The sequence below is a fragment of the Echinops telfairi genome, unplaced genomic scaffold (genome assembly GCF_000313985.2).
Source record: "Echinops telfairi isolate 266 unplaced genomic scaffold, ASM31398v2 ScPeMD7_1713;HRSCAF=2227, whole genome shotgun sequence".
Classification (NCBI taxonomy): Eukaryota; Metazoa; Chordata; class Mammalia; order Afrosoricida; family Tenrecidae; genus Echinops; species Echinops telfairi.
This window is the reverse complement of record NW_022105611.1, coordinates 9,935,651-9,952,490: the sequence shown is the minus strand read 5'-3', so window position 1 is coordinate 9,952,490 and position 16,840 is coordinate 9,935,651. Positions and strand designations below refer to the sequence as shown.

The 16,840-nt window shown below is 45.3% G+C and overlaps 1 protein-coding gene across 18 annotated transcripts in view; it reads right to left on the bottom strand.

Annotated features, from left to right (window-relative positions):
- DLG2 (discs large MAGUK scaffold protein 2) overlaps window positions 1-16,840 on the bottom strand; it is a 1,827,487-nt gene that overhangs the window by 241,905 nt on the left and 1,568,742 nt on the right. The window contains exon 1 of one of the 18 annotated variants that reach the window (XM_045293147.1): window positions 9,750-9,920. The exons of the other annotated variants lie outside the window; for them this stretch is intronic. The gene's annotated coding sequence lies outside the window, so the exon portion shown is untranslated. Of the gene's footprint in view, window positions 1-9,749; window positions 9,921-16,840 lie in introns of those variants that run through there. 18 annotated transcript variants of the gene reach the window in all.

The following is a 16,840-nucleotide window of genomic DNA, read 5'->3' as shown; positions in this document are numbered from 1 at the left end:
GTCTTGTACCACCAGCCCCTTAGGCATTATCGTAGGTCTCTACTGCTGCTGTGTCAAAGTCTCACGTGCAGGTAGCTTTCGCAACAGAAATGTATTTTCTCATTGTGTAAGAGGTTGGAAGTCTAAGTCCAGAGGGCTGACTCTAGAGGAAGGATCTGGAAAGAGGTCTGGGTCTCTCTTCAGGTTCTGCAGGGACCTCCTGTGATACAGCATCTACCTTCCCCTCTCTGTACGTGCTTGCTTGCTTAATCTGCTCTTTATCTCAAAAGCCAACCTGGTGACATTTAAGACACATGCCACACTAACACTTCTTCATTAACATAACACATTACGTTCAACTCACTGCCGTAGAGTTGATTCTGATTCATAGCAACCCTATAGGACAAGGTAGAACCAGCCCTGTGGTTTTCTGAGACTGTCACTTTTTATGGGAGAAAAAGACCTCCTCTTTCTCCCATGGAGCCACTGGTGGTTTCAAACCTTTAGGTGAGCCACAAGGAAACCCAGTTCTCAAATGGAGTTAGAACTGCAAGCACAGGCATTAGGATTTACCATACTTAGAGGGAACACAATTCCAATCTCTAACAGGCACACTGCCAGGGAAGGGTACCTGCCTGGTGATTTCTTGGAAATCCAGTTTTAAAAAGAACAAGTATTTTCTATTAATTCCACCTCTACCCTCTTGAGTGTACTAACTGAACACTCAGCTTAAACTCCTTCCTCAACCTAGAGTTCCTATCTTCTTAAGGAAGGACAAGATATTTCTAAACAAAACAAAACCTTACGGATTTTTCCTATGAGGATACCAAAAACACGATTTTCCCAGACTAGTCTGCCAGAAAATGACAAAACCACTAATGGAATAAAACCCGTTCAGTAATATGCAAAATGTTAACATTTTTGTCTATCGGCATGATTATACTTTTTGCTTTTCACCTTAATAACAAAGAACCCACTACTACTTGAAGGTATTTTTTCAACTGCATTAGTACTCTTGGATGTTCTCGTAGAAGCAAATCTGTCTGGAGATTAGCGGGTTACTGTCACATCTTAAAGGGAGCTTTGAGAGCAAGAGGAACAGATGAAGGTTTTTATAGCGGTTTAGTCACGTGGCTCAGTGGTAATCGTCTGGGGAACGAGTAGAGAAGGGAAAACAAAAGCAACTCCTCAATTAGTCCAGATGGAGAAAAACAGCCCGTAAGCTAATTGATTATAGCTATCATGACAGCTGATTACAGTGTCTGCCTGTGAAAACACAGAGGGAAGGATAAAATCTGCAGAAGAAAACAGTCTTGTTTGGATGCGTTTCATTGGTGAAACATCCTCCAAATGAATGACGCAATGCCACCCAGCCCTCCTCTGCTACCCACAGAGCCGATCTGATGGTGTGGCCACGGGTTAGGCTCCTACAAACAGAAGGTGGTCGCCTGGCTGAGTGCAGTCTGCGAAGCCTTAGAATATCCTGTGCCTGGGTATGGAAGAGCCTTGTGGCGGAGTGATCAGAATTGAGCTGCTCACTGCAAAGTCAGCAGTTTGAAACCACCAGCCACCCCTCAGGAGGAAGATTCTACTCTTCTAAAGAGCTACAATCTCAGAAATCCACAGGGGCAGTTCTACCCTGTCCTATAGGGTCACGAGGCGTGGAAAACAACTGGGTGCCAGGGAGTTCTTTTGGTTTTTTTGTTTGTATATGAAGGCAGTCTTTGGTACACATCTGTGATAGGTATGTTTATTGTGTCAACCTGGTCAGTGAACACACATGGGATTAATTGAAGGGCAGTTTAATTGAAGGGCTGAGAGATAAATAGCTCGGCGAGCCTCACCTTTCTTGTCTCTTGCTCTTTGATGATCAGACTAGTGTGCAACTGCCTTAGCTGGTTCTCTGCCTCAACTTGTGAGCTACACTACCTGTGGGACACCCAGCCTGTGGACTGTGTTGCTCTAGTTTGAGGTTCCTTCAAGACCTGCTTCACCATGCTACTGGTGTCTACATTGCTTGAGCTGAGGCCTGTCATCTGGCTGGCTGTTGGTGACCCAGTGGCCAGATTGCCTGAACTGCTCTACAGAGGACTTAGCTGTCTGCTTCCTTGACTTACACCTGACAGTCCTCATCACTTGAAGGACTGCCAGTGTATTAGCTGTCTCACAGAAGTGAGATGCACTGAGCCATGTGTACTGCTCTACAGACTAATTAGTTGTTTATTTTGTATCTATCTAGCTATATAAAATCATAAGTGTCCTGGTCTTGTTTATCTAGAGGACTCTGTCTAACACAGCATCTTTCTTACATTACAATGGCCTAAAAATGATACACTCTTAAGGTGACTGATCCACCATGAAACAGGTCATCCCAGTGTTTCTTTGGAAGTGAAGATAGTAGGTTTGCCCATAAAGCCCTTCTACTCCTAAGCGCCCTGGTGGCCCATGACTGTTCGTGGCCCATTTAACTGACAAGGCAACGTGTTGCGGGGTGAGAAAGAAGCCTTAGTAGTTTGGGTGTGTAGTTACGTGTTAGGCTGCTAGCCAGAAGGTCAGCAGTTTGAAATCACCAGCCACCCCTCGGGAGAAAGATGGAGCTTTCCACTCCCATAAAGAGGTACAGTCTTAGAGTCGCTCTGAGTGGAAACCCACTGATGGCAGTGAGTTTTGTGGGTCAGAGGGGTAACTGCCTCTCCATGGACATTGGGAGCTAAGAACACCTCGCAGCAGGTCTGAGAACGGGGCTTCTAATCGTCAGTGTGTCAGACATTCATAATGGCTTAGTACAGTGCCTGGCCAAGAGTATGCTTGCAAGTTTTGAAAAGTGTTTTGCTATTGATAAAAGCAAAATTATGATGACGTGTTGGAAGAACTTTCCATTGTGTTCAAAGACAGTAAGAAATATCCTGTTCTCTGAAAGGTACCTGGTTCTGTGCAGCTGGAAGATGGGAGAAGTAACAATAGACTTCTCACGTTGGCCAAGTAGCTCTGTTGTCCGTGAAGAGAGTAGACCGAAAAGCTGAGAGGAGGCGGTTACGTCAGGGAGGCCAATTAGGCAGCTCTGATAAAATGTTCAGTCTAAAGAAGCAGGTCCACTCGCAGAGAAGACCATGTGGAGGAAACCTTGCCCTAGGGTCAAAAGTGTCAGCAGCAAACAGGGTAACACAGGGCAAGGGCCTGTTTGCATCTCCCAGGGCAGGTCCATCTCGAGCCCAGGGAGGGTCCTGTCCACATCCAAACAGCTGCAGCCGACTCGTTCTCTTCTCAGACTGGCATTTGTGGCCCCTCAAGAAGCTGTTCTCAAGCCTGCCTGCAGCGCACCTGGGAGAGCTGGGTACCTCAGCTTGAATCCTGACTGAATTGGCACCCTGGAAGCACCTGTATTTTTAAATCCTCTAGGAGATAGGTACTCAAATTTATTTGGCCTCTTGCCTTCTTTTCAGGAGGAAACCAAAGCGAAAACAAAAACAGAGCCTCATTTTCCCCCACCCGGCTTGAAAACGTTTGTCCCCTAACCCACAATGCAGGGTCAAGTGCAACTATCTGCTTTTGCAGCGTCCCCTGGCTCCTTCCAGCCACCCCTCCTCCCCCAGGGGGGCTGTTTCACTCCCTACGAGGTCAGAACAGAGCCACAGTGTGTCAGCAGTCGGGCATTACAAGGGCTCAGATTACACAGGGCCTTTCTCAAAGAGTCCATGTGTGTTCATGTGTGTCCATGTGCTAGTAGGGACCCCTGGTAAGCAGGTGCCGTACTGGAAGCCAGATATGCATGCAAAGCAAGCTGATCGACCCCGGGGAGGCCAGTCACAGCTAACTGACCGTCTGCTGCAATGTCACTTGAGTGCCTTGCTATAGTGTCAAATCCAAACCCAAATGCACTGCCTTCCAGTTGACTGACCCATAGCAACGTTTCTGAGGTGTAAATCTTTCCGTCGAAGAGAGATCATTTCATTTTTCTCCAGCAAAGGGGCTGGAGGTTTGAGCGAGCAATCCAACGCTTCCCCAGTAGCACTAGCAGGGAAATTCTCCAGAGGAATGGGGGCCCGACTCTACGCAGGCAGAGGACCAACTTTCCAACCCCCACATGAAAGTCGCTAGGGAAAGTCGCTAGGGAAAGTCGCAGGAGAAAGCAAGGGTCTTGGGCTTGGCTTTCCAGCCGGTGCCGTCTGTGCAGCCAAAGCTTGTCTGGAGGCCCTTTCCAAACATCACTCCATACTCTCACCCACACTGCACCCCCAAACCAAAATCCAAACTCACGGCCACCGAGGCGATGGATCACAGGGACCCTAGAAAACCCAGTGGTTCTCAACCTTCCTCATGCCGTGACCTTTTAACACAGTTCCTCATGTTGTGGTGACCTCCCAAACCATAGTTATTTTTGTTGCTACTTCATCACTGTAATTTTGCTACTGTTATGAATCAGGTAACCCCTATGAAGGGGTGGTGACCCACAGGTTGAGAATCACTGCTATAAAGGGTTTCTGAGACTGTAAATCTTGACAGGAGTTAGCAAGTCTCAATTTTCTCTCACAGAGCCACTGCTGGGTTTGAACTGCTGATCTCAGTTAGCAGCCCAACACTGAAGAGCACCCCTTACTTAGACTCTGCGTGCGGTGGGCAAAATTATGTCAATGGAATAAATGACAGCCACGTGACTTATGTCTAAGTCAAAAATGCTTTGTTTTCCAAGCTCTTAATCTGCAAAAGACATTCTAAGTACACCGCATTCCTTTGTCATATTCAAGATTCTCCAAACTCCTGGGCGATAATGATTACACTGTACAGATGGAGAAATGAGGTTCCAAGCCTCTGGAACTGGGAAGTCTTCTCTGGAACTTGGGAAGGCTCACAGAGCTAGGAAGTGATAGATTCAACTCATCTGTTCTGGTACTCACCAACTGTCACTGCTTACTTATCTTCAGTTTCATAGCCCGTCTCCTTGATCACAAACTGATTTAGAGTGTCTTACCCCCTAGTCTCTTCTTTTTCTTTTAATGATTGCATTTTAGAAGTGAGAGAAGAGGATCAAGGAAGTTTCTCCAACTCAAGACCCCTCTTCTCCTGCCTGCCTGAGCTTTTTAGTGAAAATGCCATTGGAGGGACCTTTGGCCACATGGGAAGAAGCCAACACTTCCTGGGAGCCTGAGAGTTCTTTTGGCATCTGTGTGTGAGTCTCCTGATCTTCCTAACCTCTAGAGGTGAAGAACCGAGACTCAGGTAGGGAACTGTTGACAAGAAAGGAAGTAGTTAGGTCTTAAGCACAAAAACACAGGTCAGCACCAGTGCACGTGTTGACTGATTCATTGAACAAGTTGTTATCAACTCAACATCCTCAACTTGCATGGTTCTGATATCATGAATTTCCATGTGGTGTGTTACATGTGACCAGTCCTCCAAAATCTGATTCAAATTTCTATTACTATGGCCTATCAACTATGAATGAGGGATAGCATAACACGCAAACTTTGCTGTTAGCTCTCTGAGCCACAAATGACTAATCAGAATCACTTTATGTTCGCTGATCCATCAGGTTACTTCTTTCGAAAGGTGTTAGTAATTGGCCACTGCACAGCTGTTCTTCAGATTACATACAGAGAGCGATGCATATGATTGGTTTGCCCAGTCTCCCAGTGATAAGCCCATATGACATTTTAAAAATGATAAGGAAATCAGCTGACAAAGGTGAAAATGCAGCAAAGAAAAATTCATAATGCCAAAGTGAAGTGACCAAGCAAAAGTGGATCCTGCCCCACTTTGACTCCGTATATGCAGCCAGAAGAACTTGGAGAAAGCAAACCTTATCGGCGTAAATGAGGAAAGTGACTGAGGTGAGAAAGATGAAGAAACTCCGGAAGAATTGATCCTGGCTAAAACTTCACATGAAAGGAGCACTCACAGATAGTTCAAGACGCTGAAAGTACAAAGGATAAAATGCTGACGCTGATCCAAATGCAGATAGATGGACGGCAATTTGGTAAGGCAGAGTCAAGGTGCTTGATGAGTACAGTGATTAAAAGAAGATGACAAGTAGTATTCAACCTGTTTTTTAAAGAAAAATGCTCAGTTTCTAATGTGTTAAATGGGTGTACTAAATATTGGTTCCATGATTTTTCATTTTTCCATATATTTATAAACAACAGTAAAGGGAATTTCTAATGTTTTGACCATGATGTTAATGGTCATAGGGCAACCAAACATTCCCTCATTAAGATGACCAGGGGCAAAACTACAAGTTAATGGTGACGAAACAATAGGGGCAAAGATAGTGAAAATCTTGACAGAATGTGAAGAATGTGGCCATGGCAGTGAACTGTGCCTCTAAAAATTGTTGAGCTCACGTATGTTTTCATTGTGTATATTCTCACACACACAAAACACAAACTCTAAAAAATGCCATTTTTATGGTTACACACTATTGTGCAAATTGTATCAGGAGATATACTCCCCATTATATGGTCTCATCAAACGAATTAATTTTTAAAACCTACAGTCTCTGTGTAAAGAGGTACCTAGCTCAGAGAACCTGTAGGCGCTTTAACGGAATTGTGAGGAATGAATTTGGTGGAAGGGATGAAGAGAATAAGGCAGCAAAGGAAGTACAGGAGCAAGCTCCAAATATGAAGAGATGGGAAAGTTATCTAACTGGCAAGGTAAGCATGAGCTTATTCACCAATCTGAAGGGAACACTTTCACATGAGTTTCACCATATCGTTGTCAAGATGCATCCCAGGCAACTGGGCTCTCTCACACACTCAAATATCAACCGAGGGAGAGATTTCCTACAAGTTCCTCAATGAAAAGGCACCCCTGGGCTCTCTGTCTCACTACCTACTATCCCATAGTCATCCCCAGATGTTCAAAAGAACCACAGAGAACTCATGGCAACCCTGTAGGACCGGGTGGAAACGCCCCTGTGCGTTTCTAAGACTCTGACTCTAAGAGCCCCCTCTGTCTCTCCAGCAGTGAATGATGGATTACGAACTGCTGACATTGTGCTCAGCAGCCCAGTGTGTAACCACTATGCCACCAGGGCTCCTAAAGACCCAGAGAGGCGATGAAAACAGTCCACAATGAATATTGGTGAAATAGTTATACAACATGATTGATGCACCTGAGGTCATTGAACTGTCCATGTACAACCCCGAATTGGCAAATGGGACACAAACACAGCACATGTGTATGTCTATTGTCGTTGTGGTTGTTGGGTGCCACACAGTCTGTTCTGACTCATCACAACCTTATGCACAACAGAGTGAAAACACTTCCAGGTCCCGCACCATCATGATGCCCTCTGGATGGAGCCCATGGATTACAGCCTCTGTGTCAGTTCATCTTGTCGAGGGACTTCCTCTTTTGCAGGCCCCTCTACTATAGCAAGCGTAAGTCCTTTTCCAGGAACTGGCTTCACCTGACAACATGTCCAAAGTAAGTGAGATGAAGTCTCACCAGCCTTGCTTCGAAGGAGCGTTCTGGCATATATACTTGTAGCAATAAAACAATAAAACTATGGAGAAAGAATTCTGTACATATCACTCTGCCTAGAATTTCCTTCCACTTGTATCAAGTTCCTACTTTGAGAACCAGCTCCTGTGTCCGGGAAGGAAGAAATGACCTTTCAGGTATCTCGGCAGAACCTATCATTTTTAAGGCCTCAGTACCTTCTAACTGGATAAACTAATGAACCAATGACTCAATCAAGGAAATGTGAGTTATGAAACATTAGGAGAGGAAAATCAACTGCCTGTAAATAGAAAAGGAGACGTGAAAAGCCAGGCATGTAAACAAGAATGTGAGCGGTGTTAAAATCTAAAGCTACTTTACGCAGGTATGACGCCGCCCCCTTTTGGTTTATAAAAACACCACCCAGATGTCTACTGAATTTTGGTGAGGAAAGATATTTGGAGCCACTGAGCAACCCAGGCATATTACCTGCAAGTATCTTTGGTGTGGTGAAAAGCATGTGTGAAATGTTTGCTTCGGATTAGTGCACAGGTAAACCTGGGCTTTCCTTGTTACTGCGGACTCCATCTCTGTCAGAGATTGCAAATTTGAAGAGAGATTTTGATGTTGTATGAAAATGCTACAGGGTTGGGAGAGAGACCGATGACAGCCCTACCTAGAAGGAGAATCTTTGATGAACTGCAAAACAGGTGAATCTTTTCATTACAGATTAGTAAGCAAGCACAGGTAAACCCACGCTTACCCTATTTATTAGGTAATCCAACACTGTGTGGAGAATGCAAATATCCCAGTCTAGCAAGTCAACTTCCTCACTCCAGGGGCAGGGTCAGGAGTGGCTCTGGACTGGTTTTTAGCTTGGCTGCCAACCATCCAAGTGTAATGCCAGATACACTCCTATATTGGTTGTCATCAGAAGGCTGAACTACAGGATACAAGTTAAAAAATAATATGGAAACTAGAAATGCTATCAGAGTGGCACCGTTAGCAGACTAGGGGAGAGAAATTTCTTTAAAAACCAGTATGAAGTGTTTAGATGTCCCCAAAGTCAGGGGAATGCAAAGTAGCCTCTGGGGCTGTGAAAATATGGGTTCTTTAGGATGTCAAATCAGGGCAGTATATAAATTGGCACACCTGGCTTTATGAGTTCACTATGACGTGAAGTCATATTATATTGGGTTGCCTTTCCATCATAACATGTTCTTTGAATACTTTCATTACGAAGATATGAGGCCATGTGGTGTGCTAGTGGATGCTCTGAGGAACACAGCTGTTCACAGTGGATGGGTCTTTAGGAATCACCTTGCCCAACCCTTGAAGGAAAACTTTTTTTTTCTCTTTTAAAAGGAAATTGTGTCTACAGAGGCCACCCTGTTAGCTACATAGTCAGACTCCAACCTCAGAAACACAAAACATTCACGGGCATTTACCGTGCGTCCGGCACGATGCTGCAGACAACGGTATAAAACACCATTCTCTAGATTGGAAAACTGAGGCTAGCAATTGGAATTCAGGCCGCAAGGTTTAAGTGGACACTCCTCATTCATTACGAAGCTAGGATGGTTACCTTTTTCTGGACACTTAAGCCCAGGACCCAACATAAAGTAGTCCCGCGCCCTGCCCCCAAGAGTTTAGAGTCTAGCTTTCCACATACTTTTATTCACTGCCATCACTGGATGGTGACTCAAAGCAGCCTGTAGGACAGGATAGAATTTCCCGCTGCCCTGTGGATTTCTGAGACTATAACTCTTTACAGGAGGAGGAGGAAGCCTCCTCTTTGTTCCCCAGAGCAGCTGATGGTTTCGAACTGCTGACCTTGTGGGTAGCAGTCTAATGCTTAACCCACTCCACCACCAGGGATCCTTCAGAAGAGGAGCTTAGCTTCTGGTTTCCCCTGGACAACCACTAATATTTAAGCGAACATACAAAGTAAGTAATATAACGCCACTTTGCAGATAAGGAAAGCGGAAGGAATTCATTTCAGTGGTTTCCCAAAGGTTCCACAAAAAGTGAAACAATTGGTGAAAATCAGATTTTTAAAAATAAATGATTTTTAAAAAGAAAACGAGATTCCACACTCCAGTCCATCTATCTAGCTCCTGCAGACACACAAGGCTGGGTTTGGAACCACGTTCACCTCACCCCCACCCCGGGTCCGCTCTGGCGCTTCCTTTCCGCGGTGCTTACTAACATTAACGCACCCGATCTGAAACCAACGTTGATTTATGCGTTTCTGGAACCCGTTTAAATCTGCAACCCCAAAGCTCACATTCCCCCATCTCTCCCTGTGGTTCACAGAGCCAAGAGCTTACCAGCTCACCAGAGACTTCCTATGAAGAGGGCAGCAGTGACTCAAACTCCTGGAGGGTGGTTTTGGAGGTAAAGCTGAATTCGGTCATTCTTGGGCGCTCAGAACGTGGCAACAGACAAACACAGAGCAGCCTTTCAGAGGAGGCCTGCAAGCGGCGGCTGCGAAGAAATGGCCGGCTTGGCGGCGGGGAGGGGAAGGGAAGGGGCCATCCTCCTGCATTGTCCTGGCCACCACTGCCTCACATGGATCGTCCAGAGAACTGGGTCTAAGAAAAGCGGCTTCGTTTCTCACCACAGCTCCTGAGCCAGTGTTCCGAGGGTTTCAGCATAGCAGGCAGCTGCTTCCCAAACTCAGCTCTGCCTCGCTCTCGACTGACTGAGCGGCCTCCTGCAGAAACTCCGCCTGGCCCGCACACCCTTCTGGAAGCGCTTGAGTTGCGTCCAAAGCCTCTCAGGCGGGAAGCAGGTGGGGCCACTTTGTTGCAGAGCTCGTTTGAGATGCTTTGCAACACGAAAGGACCAATTTCAGAGACTGACGGGGTTACTTTCTTATCCCACTCTCTTAAAAGCAGTAAAGCACCACTTTCCAGATGTTGACTATTTAACTCACCTTTTTTCCTCCCACCCTTTCTCTTCTTGATTGAAAAGTCCTTAGCACCAGTAAATGGGTGGAGGGGGTAGAAGCCTGCCTGGGGAAGGCAGCTGAGAGTGTAGCCTGAAAATATCTTACCTCCTCCAACTCTCTGTTAGCCCTTGGTGTTTGAAATTCTAATACTGTACTGTTAGTCTACTGTCCTCTTTTAAAATGTAAAAGAGGGTAACAAACTTATTCACATGGTAGTGTTAATTCTTCAGCTAGCAAGCTCAAAACTGTTGGCTCCCCTGCCCCAGGACCCTTTGCTAAATGGCCTTTGAGCAAGGGAGAGTATCCCAAAAAAAGGATTCTAGCCTTTCTTAATTTTACAGTTTGGTTTGGCAGTCTAAGAAACTAAATCCTACCAATCTGAGAAATTAACCTGAAACTAGGAAACCTGCTAACGCCAATCTCAAGAGTTCGCTGTTTAAAAAAGTATTGGCCAACATTTGAAAATCAAGATGAAATTTGTCTTCCCAGAAAGCATTTCCCAATCATGCTTAAGGGCTATAACTATTGATCTATGATGCAGTTTTCTTTTTGTTTTGATATGTACAGGATACGCATTTGAAATCCAAGTGTAGGGACTGATGTTTATGTACTGATTGATTGATTGGTTGGTTACTAAGTGGAGCCCAGACATTTTAATTTCCCCTCTCCCCTAATAATCACCTTTGCAGTTCAGTTTAGTTATGGCACTGTTTCTCCACCCTATCTGTCGCTACTCAAATCAGATGTGGTCACCATGGTAACCACCCACTCATTCTCCCTGTTATTTCATTTATCAAACTGCGCACAGGCTGGAAAGCCTATGTTGTTTCATTTTAACTCAGATAGGAGTCAATCAAGCTCACCCGAAATGTAATGTTATTTAAAGTGTAAATGTTTCACTTAGGGAAAAAAAACAATTATAAATATGTGCTGGTCAGAAACTAATTAACATTAGGATAACGAAACTGGGGATGGGTGGGGCGAGTCTGGTGAATTGCCAGATTTTTTTTCCTTTTAATTTCAAAACGGGATTAACCCAAACATTTCTAAGTGATCTGAACAGAACGGGTATCCTGATGAAATGAGAGGCTGTGAAGAGTTGGGTTTCAGGTTGGGTCAGGACACAAAAGCAAGGCCCATTTACACTATATACATGTCAAAGGAACTGTGCCTCTCTATATAAGGAGTTCACCCCCACCCTCAAAGGAGGAGACAAGATTAATACAGCAAAGTTGCTTTCAAAGCAGTACTCTGTGGTTTATTCTGCGTTTACTGATGATGTCAGCCAATTACCATTCCAGAGGACAAGGATGCACCCTGAAATTGGCTGAAAGCCAGAGCCCAGGGGCTTAGCGTCCTGGGAGGGCGCAGTCATCACTGATTGCCCTCCCCCTCCCCCCTCCCCCCAAGCATGAGGGCTGTGTACGCACCATAGCAGATTATCACTCAGAAGCACCGTTATTTGGCCACCATGGTCAACTCAGTCAAACTAACGTGGGCTTTGATTTCTAAAACAATTAAGGCAGATCCTGTGATGCAGTATTTGGGGGAGTTTTTATCATAAAACCTCTCACTCTCTCCCTTTCTCCATACAGCCTGAAACCATTGCCTCTTCTGGCTCTTCTAAATGGACAGGATTGATCTCTGCAGATAAACACTGTCTTCCTGGCCACAGACGCCTGTCCCGTTAAGACAAATCCCTTGCCTGTTCTCAAGCACCGAGAAGGACGGTGGCAAGAGTGCTGCGAAACGACTTTCTCCAGGGGAAAGTGGCGCTGCCATTCGAGGGCAGAGCTGTTGGTCAGACCAAGACCTTTCATATCCTGTGTTCCTTAAGGCTGAGATTTTGTGTGGCTTCAAAACATATGAACAGCTCTCACCCTTTTCACATCAGGCAGATGTTGTGGATGGAGAATCTCACCCTATTTACTCAACACATCCACTTATTCCCAGATTGAAGTTGCCTGGAGACTGATCTCGAGGCTGACACTGATTAGTAAGTTACCCAGGACCCTTTGAACAAGGAAGCCTTCGGGGCCCAGGGTTGTGAAGATTGTCTGCATAGAGGCCACTGTAATTGTCATTCATAGGCATGGTCAGTGGTCCCCAGTGACCACTCCCTCACTCCAACCAACCAACCAACACACTCACTGTCATCAAGTGGATTCCTGGTCATAGCGATCTTACAGGACAGGGTAGAACTGTCCCTGGGGGTTTTCAAGACTTTCACTATTTAGACTAAAAAGCTTGTCTTTCTTTCTTAAATAGCGGGTGGTTTCAACTGCTGATCTTGAGGTGAACAGGCCAGACTACAACCACACCACTAGAATCTTCTTCCACACTTCATTTATGCAGGCCTAAGGTATCGTGCAGGTGAAAGGTAGACAGAGGCGCTCAGTGGGAACTCCGGTGCCTGGAGGGGACTGTGGGTGATACACACAGTGGCATCTGGAACCTGGAACACTCATTGTCACTTTGCGTCCCCTAATCACTGTTACATGCCCTAGAGAGCACCCCCCCTCCCCCCCAACACACACACACTCCCAGGATTCCTTAGTAAAATTTCCACAGCTCCTTGCTTCAAAAACCTCTCCAATTCTAGTGTCCTCTCTGTGGAACAGAAACATAAGCATGAGAGGCTAGGTTGGGGTACAAGGCTACCAGATCTCTGGTTTGATTGACAGCTGGGGATTTGATTCTAGTTCCAACCCAGGCACACCCAGTTGGGTGAGTTTAGTCCAATCACTTAGACTTGAGGTTTTTCATCTGACAAACCATGGGTTTCATGAGCCGAAAGAAGTGAGAACGCTTTAAAAAGTCAAACCCGGAGAACAAACATCAGATGCCGCAGGGTACTGCTGAAGTCATGGAACTGATGAAATCCTGACACGGTCATGGATGTGCAAAGCTGTACATCTTTACGGATGGAAATGCAGCCCCAAACTATTGTTGCTACTGATTCCCTTGCAGCTCCGGACAACCCCTGGCTGCAGAGATGTGCTCCACAGGGCTCATGAGGCCACCATCTTCGGGAAGTAGATGACCAGGCCTGACTTTCCAGGGACCTCGGGTGGGTCTCTGGATTCTAAACAAGATCCTGTCTCCAGTGTGTCTGTACAAGGAATTTGGAGGTAAGCTGGAACTGGTGCACACGGCTCTCATTTGGCTTTACTTTAGTGCAAGAAAAGGCTCCAAACCTTTTCGATGATTTCAAAGCTGAGAATTTTATTGTGAATAGGGCTTGGTTCAATCATTTCAAAGTGAGAAAAAAAAGTAACTTTACAGGCCTCGTGTGAATTGTCTTTAAATCTCATATTTGGGTGGGAAGAGGGACAGGCCCTGTCAAGTGCTTAACTGTCGGTTAAGCACTCACAACTCTCTTTCCTATCAAATCAGTCAGCAAATCCCAGAAATTGTACCTCCAAAATGTCTCTCCAGTTTGCCTCTCTCTGTTTCCATGGCCACTAACCTGATGGCCGTGCTCAGGTTATACAACAACAGCATTTAAACTGGTTCCTTCCCTTTAACCTCACCTCCCCAAACAAGTCTCCACACTAGGCTCGAACTCTGTCTAAAGTGTTTAATTGGCTATGTCTTTCCCCTATGAAAATGCTGTGCAGCCGCTTCCTGTCGGCTACAACATAAAGCCCATGCTCTCAGCGAACGCGTGTATTTTTAAATCTTGCTCTCCCGATAGCCTCTCCTTTCTTATCTGGAACATGGCTTTCCTCCTTCAGGGTCCACTCACTTCATGCCTCCTTCTAAAATGCTCTCCAACACTCCAACACTGCTGTGCTGAGAACTCTCTGGCCATCACAGACAATCAATGGCCGCCCTGACCTTCCCACAGCCCCTCTTCCTTACCTCTTGTTCCAGCATTTCCTCCATCACCCTGAAGTCTCTTGGATCCTTGTTTGATGGAAGGAACCATTGGCATGACCCAGCGTAGCATTTCTGATGAGATGGTTTTAATGTCTCACGAAAGACGCAGCAGTAATCCCCGGACACATCTGAACAGCTCTGTGGCAAAGAGCCATCCCTACCTTACTTTCTGCAAAGGCCGATGTCATTTCGGCAACACCCTTGGCTTAGGCAGCCTGAATCACAGGCTCCTCCCCCATGAAACAAGTCCTGTTCCTGGGAACCCATCTGGTTCCTCCACTTTTGTGACTCCAGAGACTTTATGCTCGTGTTTGCAAAATAGTTGCCTTGCCCAGGAATAATGTAAGCAAATTACTGTTGCTCTGGATTTTGGCCTTTCCTTTGAGAGTGCAGGCATTCTGATAAACACGGGACTTCCAGGTAGGTAGTTTCTAGGCTCCTCAGCAATGGAGACCTCTAAATGAATCGTTTTAAATAACGCTAGGTTAGCAACAGTTCCACACGGGAACTGAAAGGAGTAGAAGTTCTAATGCCTAGCTTTCTTGTGGGTCAACTGCTTAACAGGAAAGGTGAGAAAGCTTAAGTTCCCCTGGTTTGACGGGCTTATTCATGCACTGCCATGAAGGGTGGGATTATGAGTTATTCTGTATGTGATTGAATACAGAATACAAAGTGGAATGCTGGATAGTTTCCATTCCAATTCAAAGCAAAAAAAAAAAAAAAGAGAGATCCCAATTAGGCAGAAGTTTCCTATGATACTGAATGACATTAATGAATCAAAAACAAAGGCGGAGGTTTCCAAAGGTAAATTCAAACAATAACAACCTCCAACCTTCCTACAGCAAACAGGCAAACAAGCAAGCAAACAGAAACCCCTCATCTCCCCAAATTAAAAATACCTCTTCATACAGGAATTATTCTTCCTCAGACTCTGAGGGTGGGCACTAAACCCCAGGGCCAAGAGACAGTGCACACTTGGAAGGAACTGCCAAAATTGTTTATAAATCACATTGCTTTATAGCAGGTTGTCCAGACCAGTCAAACCAGCCTTTAGCAACCTCTGAGTGGAGCTGAAAAAATGCAGAATCATAATTTCTCAGTGCTGTTGATGAGAAACCCCTCAGGAGTCAGCTTCATGGAACTTCTAGGTGTTTAGACTCCATTGCGAGCAATTGGTAGTCTTTATAACAGTATGTTCACAGTGATTTTGATTATCTATTTTTACGTAGCTACACTTACAGCTGAATGAACATATGGCCATTTATTTATCTTCATTTAAGAGGAAAGAGAATCTAGCTTTATATGTCATAATGTCATAAGGTTAGAAACCATGCAACTTGTACCAGAAAATTAAACTTGCTTTACAAACTGGACAACAAAACTACTTGCTCTATTCCCCCTCCCCTCCACACCAATTGTTCATTGTGGCGGGGAACAAAACATTTTTTAATGGCAAACAAAAAAAAGGAGCACAGTAGAGATGACTACCTAGGGTCAGTCACTGTGAATATTTTGATTTATTTCTTTGTATTTTTCTCCCTCTGGATTTTTATGAAGCTAAGGTCATAATTGAACAACCAAATTTATACAAGTATTTCATGTGCTATACTTACACACATTTTCTCATGTTATTAAAAAGATTTGGTCAAAATCATTTAATGACTCCATAAGAGTGTTATTGTAAACTACTACAGCCAAGTCCCTGGTCTTGAAAATTTTATGAGCACTTCAAAGTTAAGGATATCCGTGGATGTCTTTAAGAACAGCTATTTAAACCAATGCATATGATCCTCCCAAACAATTGAGATAATTCAACATAGATCAGCCAAGGTCAGAAACATGTAAATGATAGGCATTATACATAGGCTGGAGAGCTGGTAACATACTGGTTATGCAAGGGGCTGCTAACCTCAAGGTCAGCAGTTCTAAACCACCAGCTGCTCCCTGGAAGAGATGCAGGTATTTATTTGTATTCCTGTAAAGAGTTACAGTCTTGGAAACCCACAAACCCAGCTCTACCCCGTCCTATAGAGTTACTGGGTGTTCGCGTCGACTCCATGGCAGCGCGTTTGGCTTGGAGTTTTTCTCGTCTACGGAGCCCTGGTGGTGCAGTTGGCTGCCAAGTGAAAGCTGGAGGTTCACACCCACTAGCTGCTCTGTAGGAGAAAGTGTGTTCCCATGAAGACCATAGTCTTGGCAACCCTATGGGACAGTTCTAGTCGCTTCCATAGGGCCACTACGGCCTGGAATCGACAAAACGGTGGCTAAGCAGTGGGCACGGGAGAGAGACGGGACTTTCTGTAAACATTCCCAGCCTCGAAAACCCATAGGGGTCGCTATGAGTCAGCACTCCCTCAAGGGCAGCAAGTGTGGGTTTGGGTTCACGCTAACCAAAGAGGCAAGCGTAGAGGTGGTAGAGACCGAGGAAACTCCAAAGGGATACTCTCGATAGCTTTTCTGCATGGACACAGAATAATCATGGAGATCCATTACATTAGGAAGGCGTTTTTAGAAAACTGAAGACTGCATAGAGGTGACAAAGGCCAAGGCAGTTGAGCTGAGGATCCCTCTCCCCCCCTCCCCCCC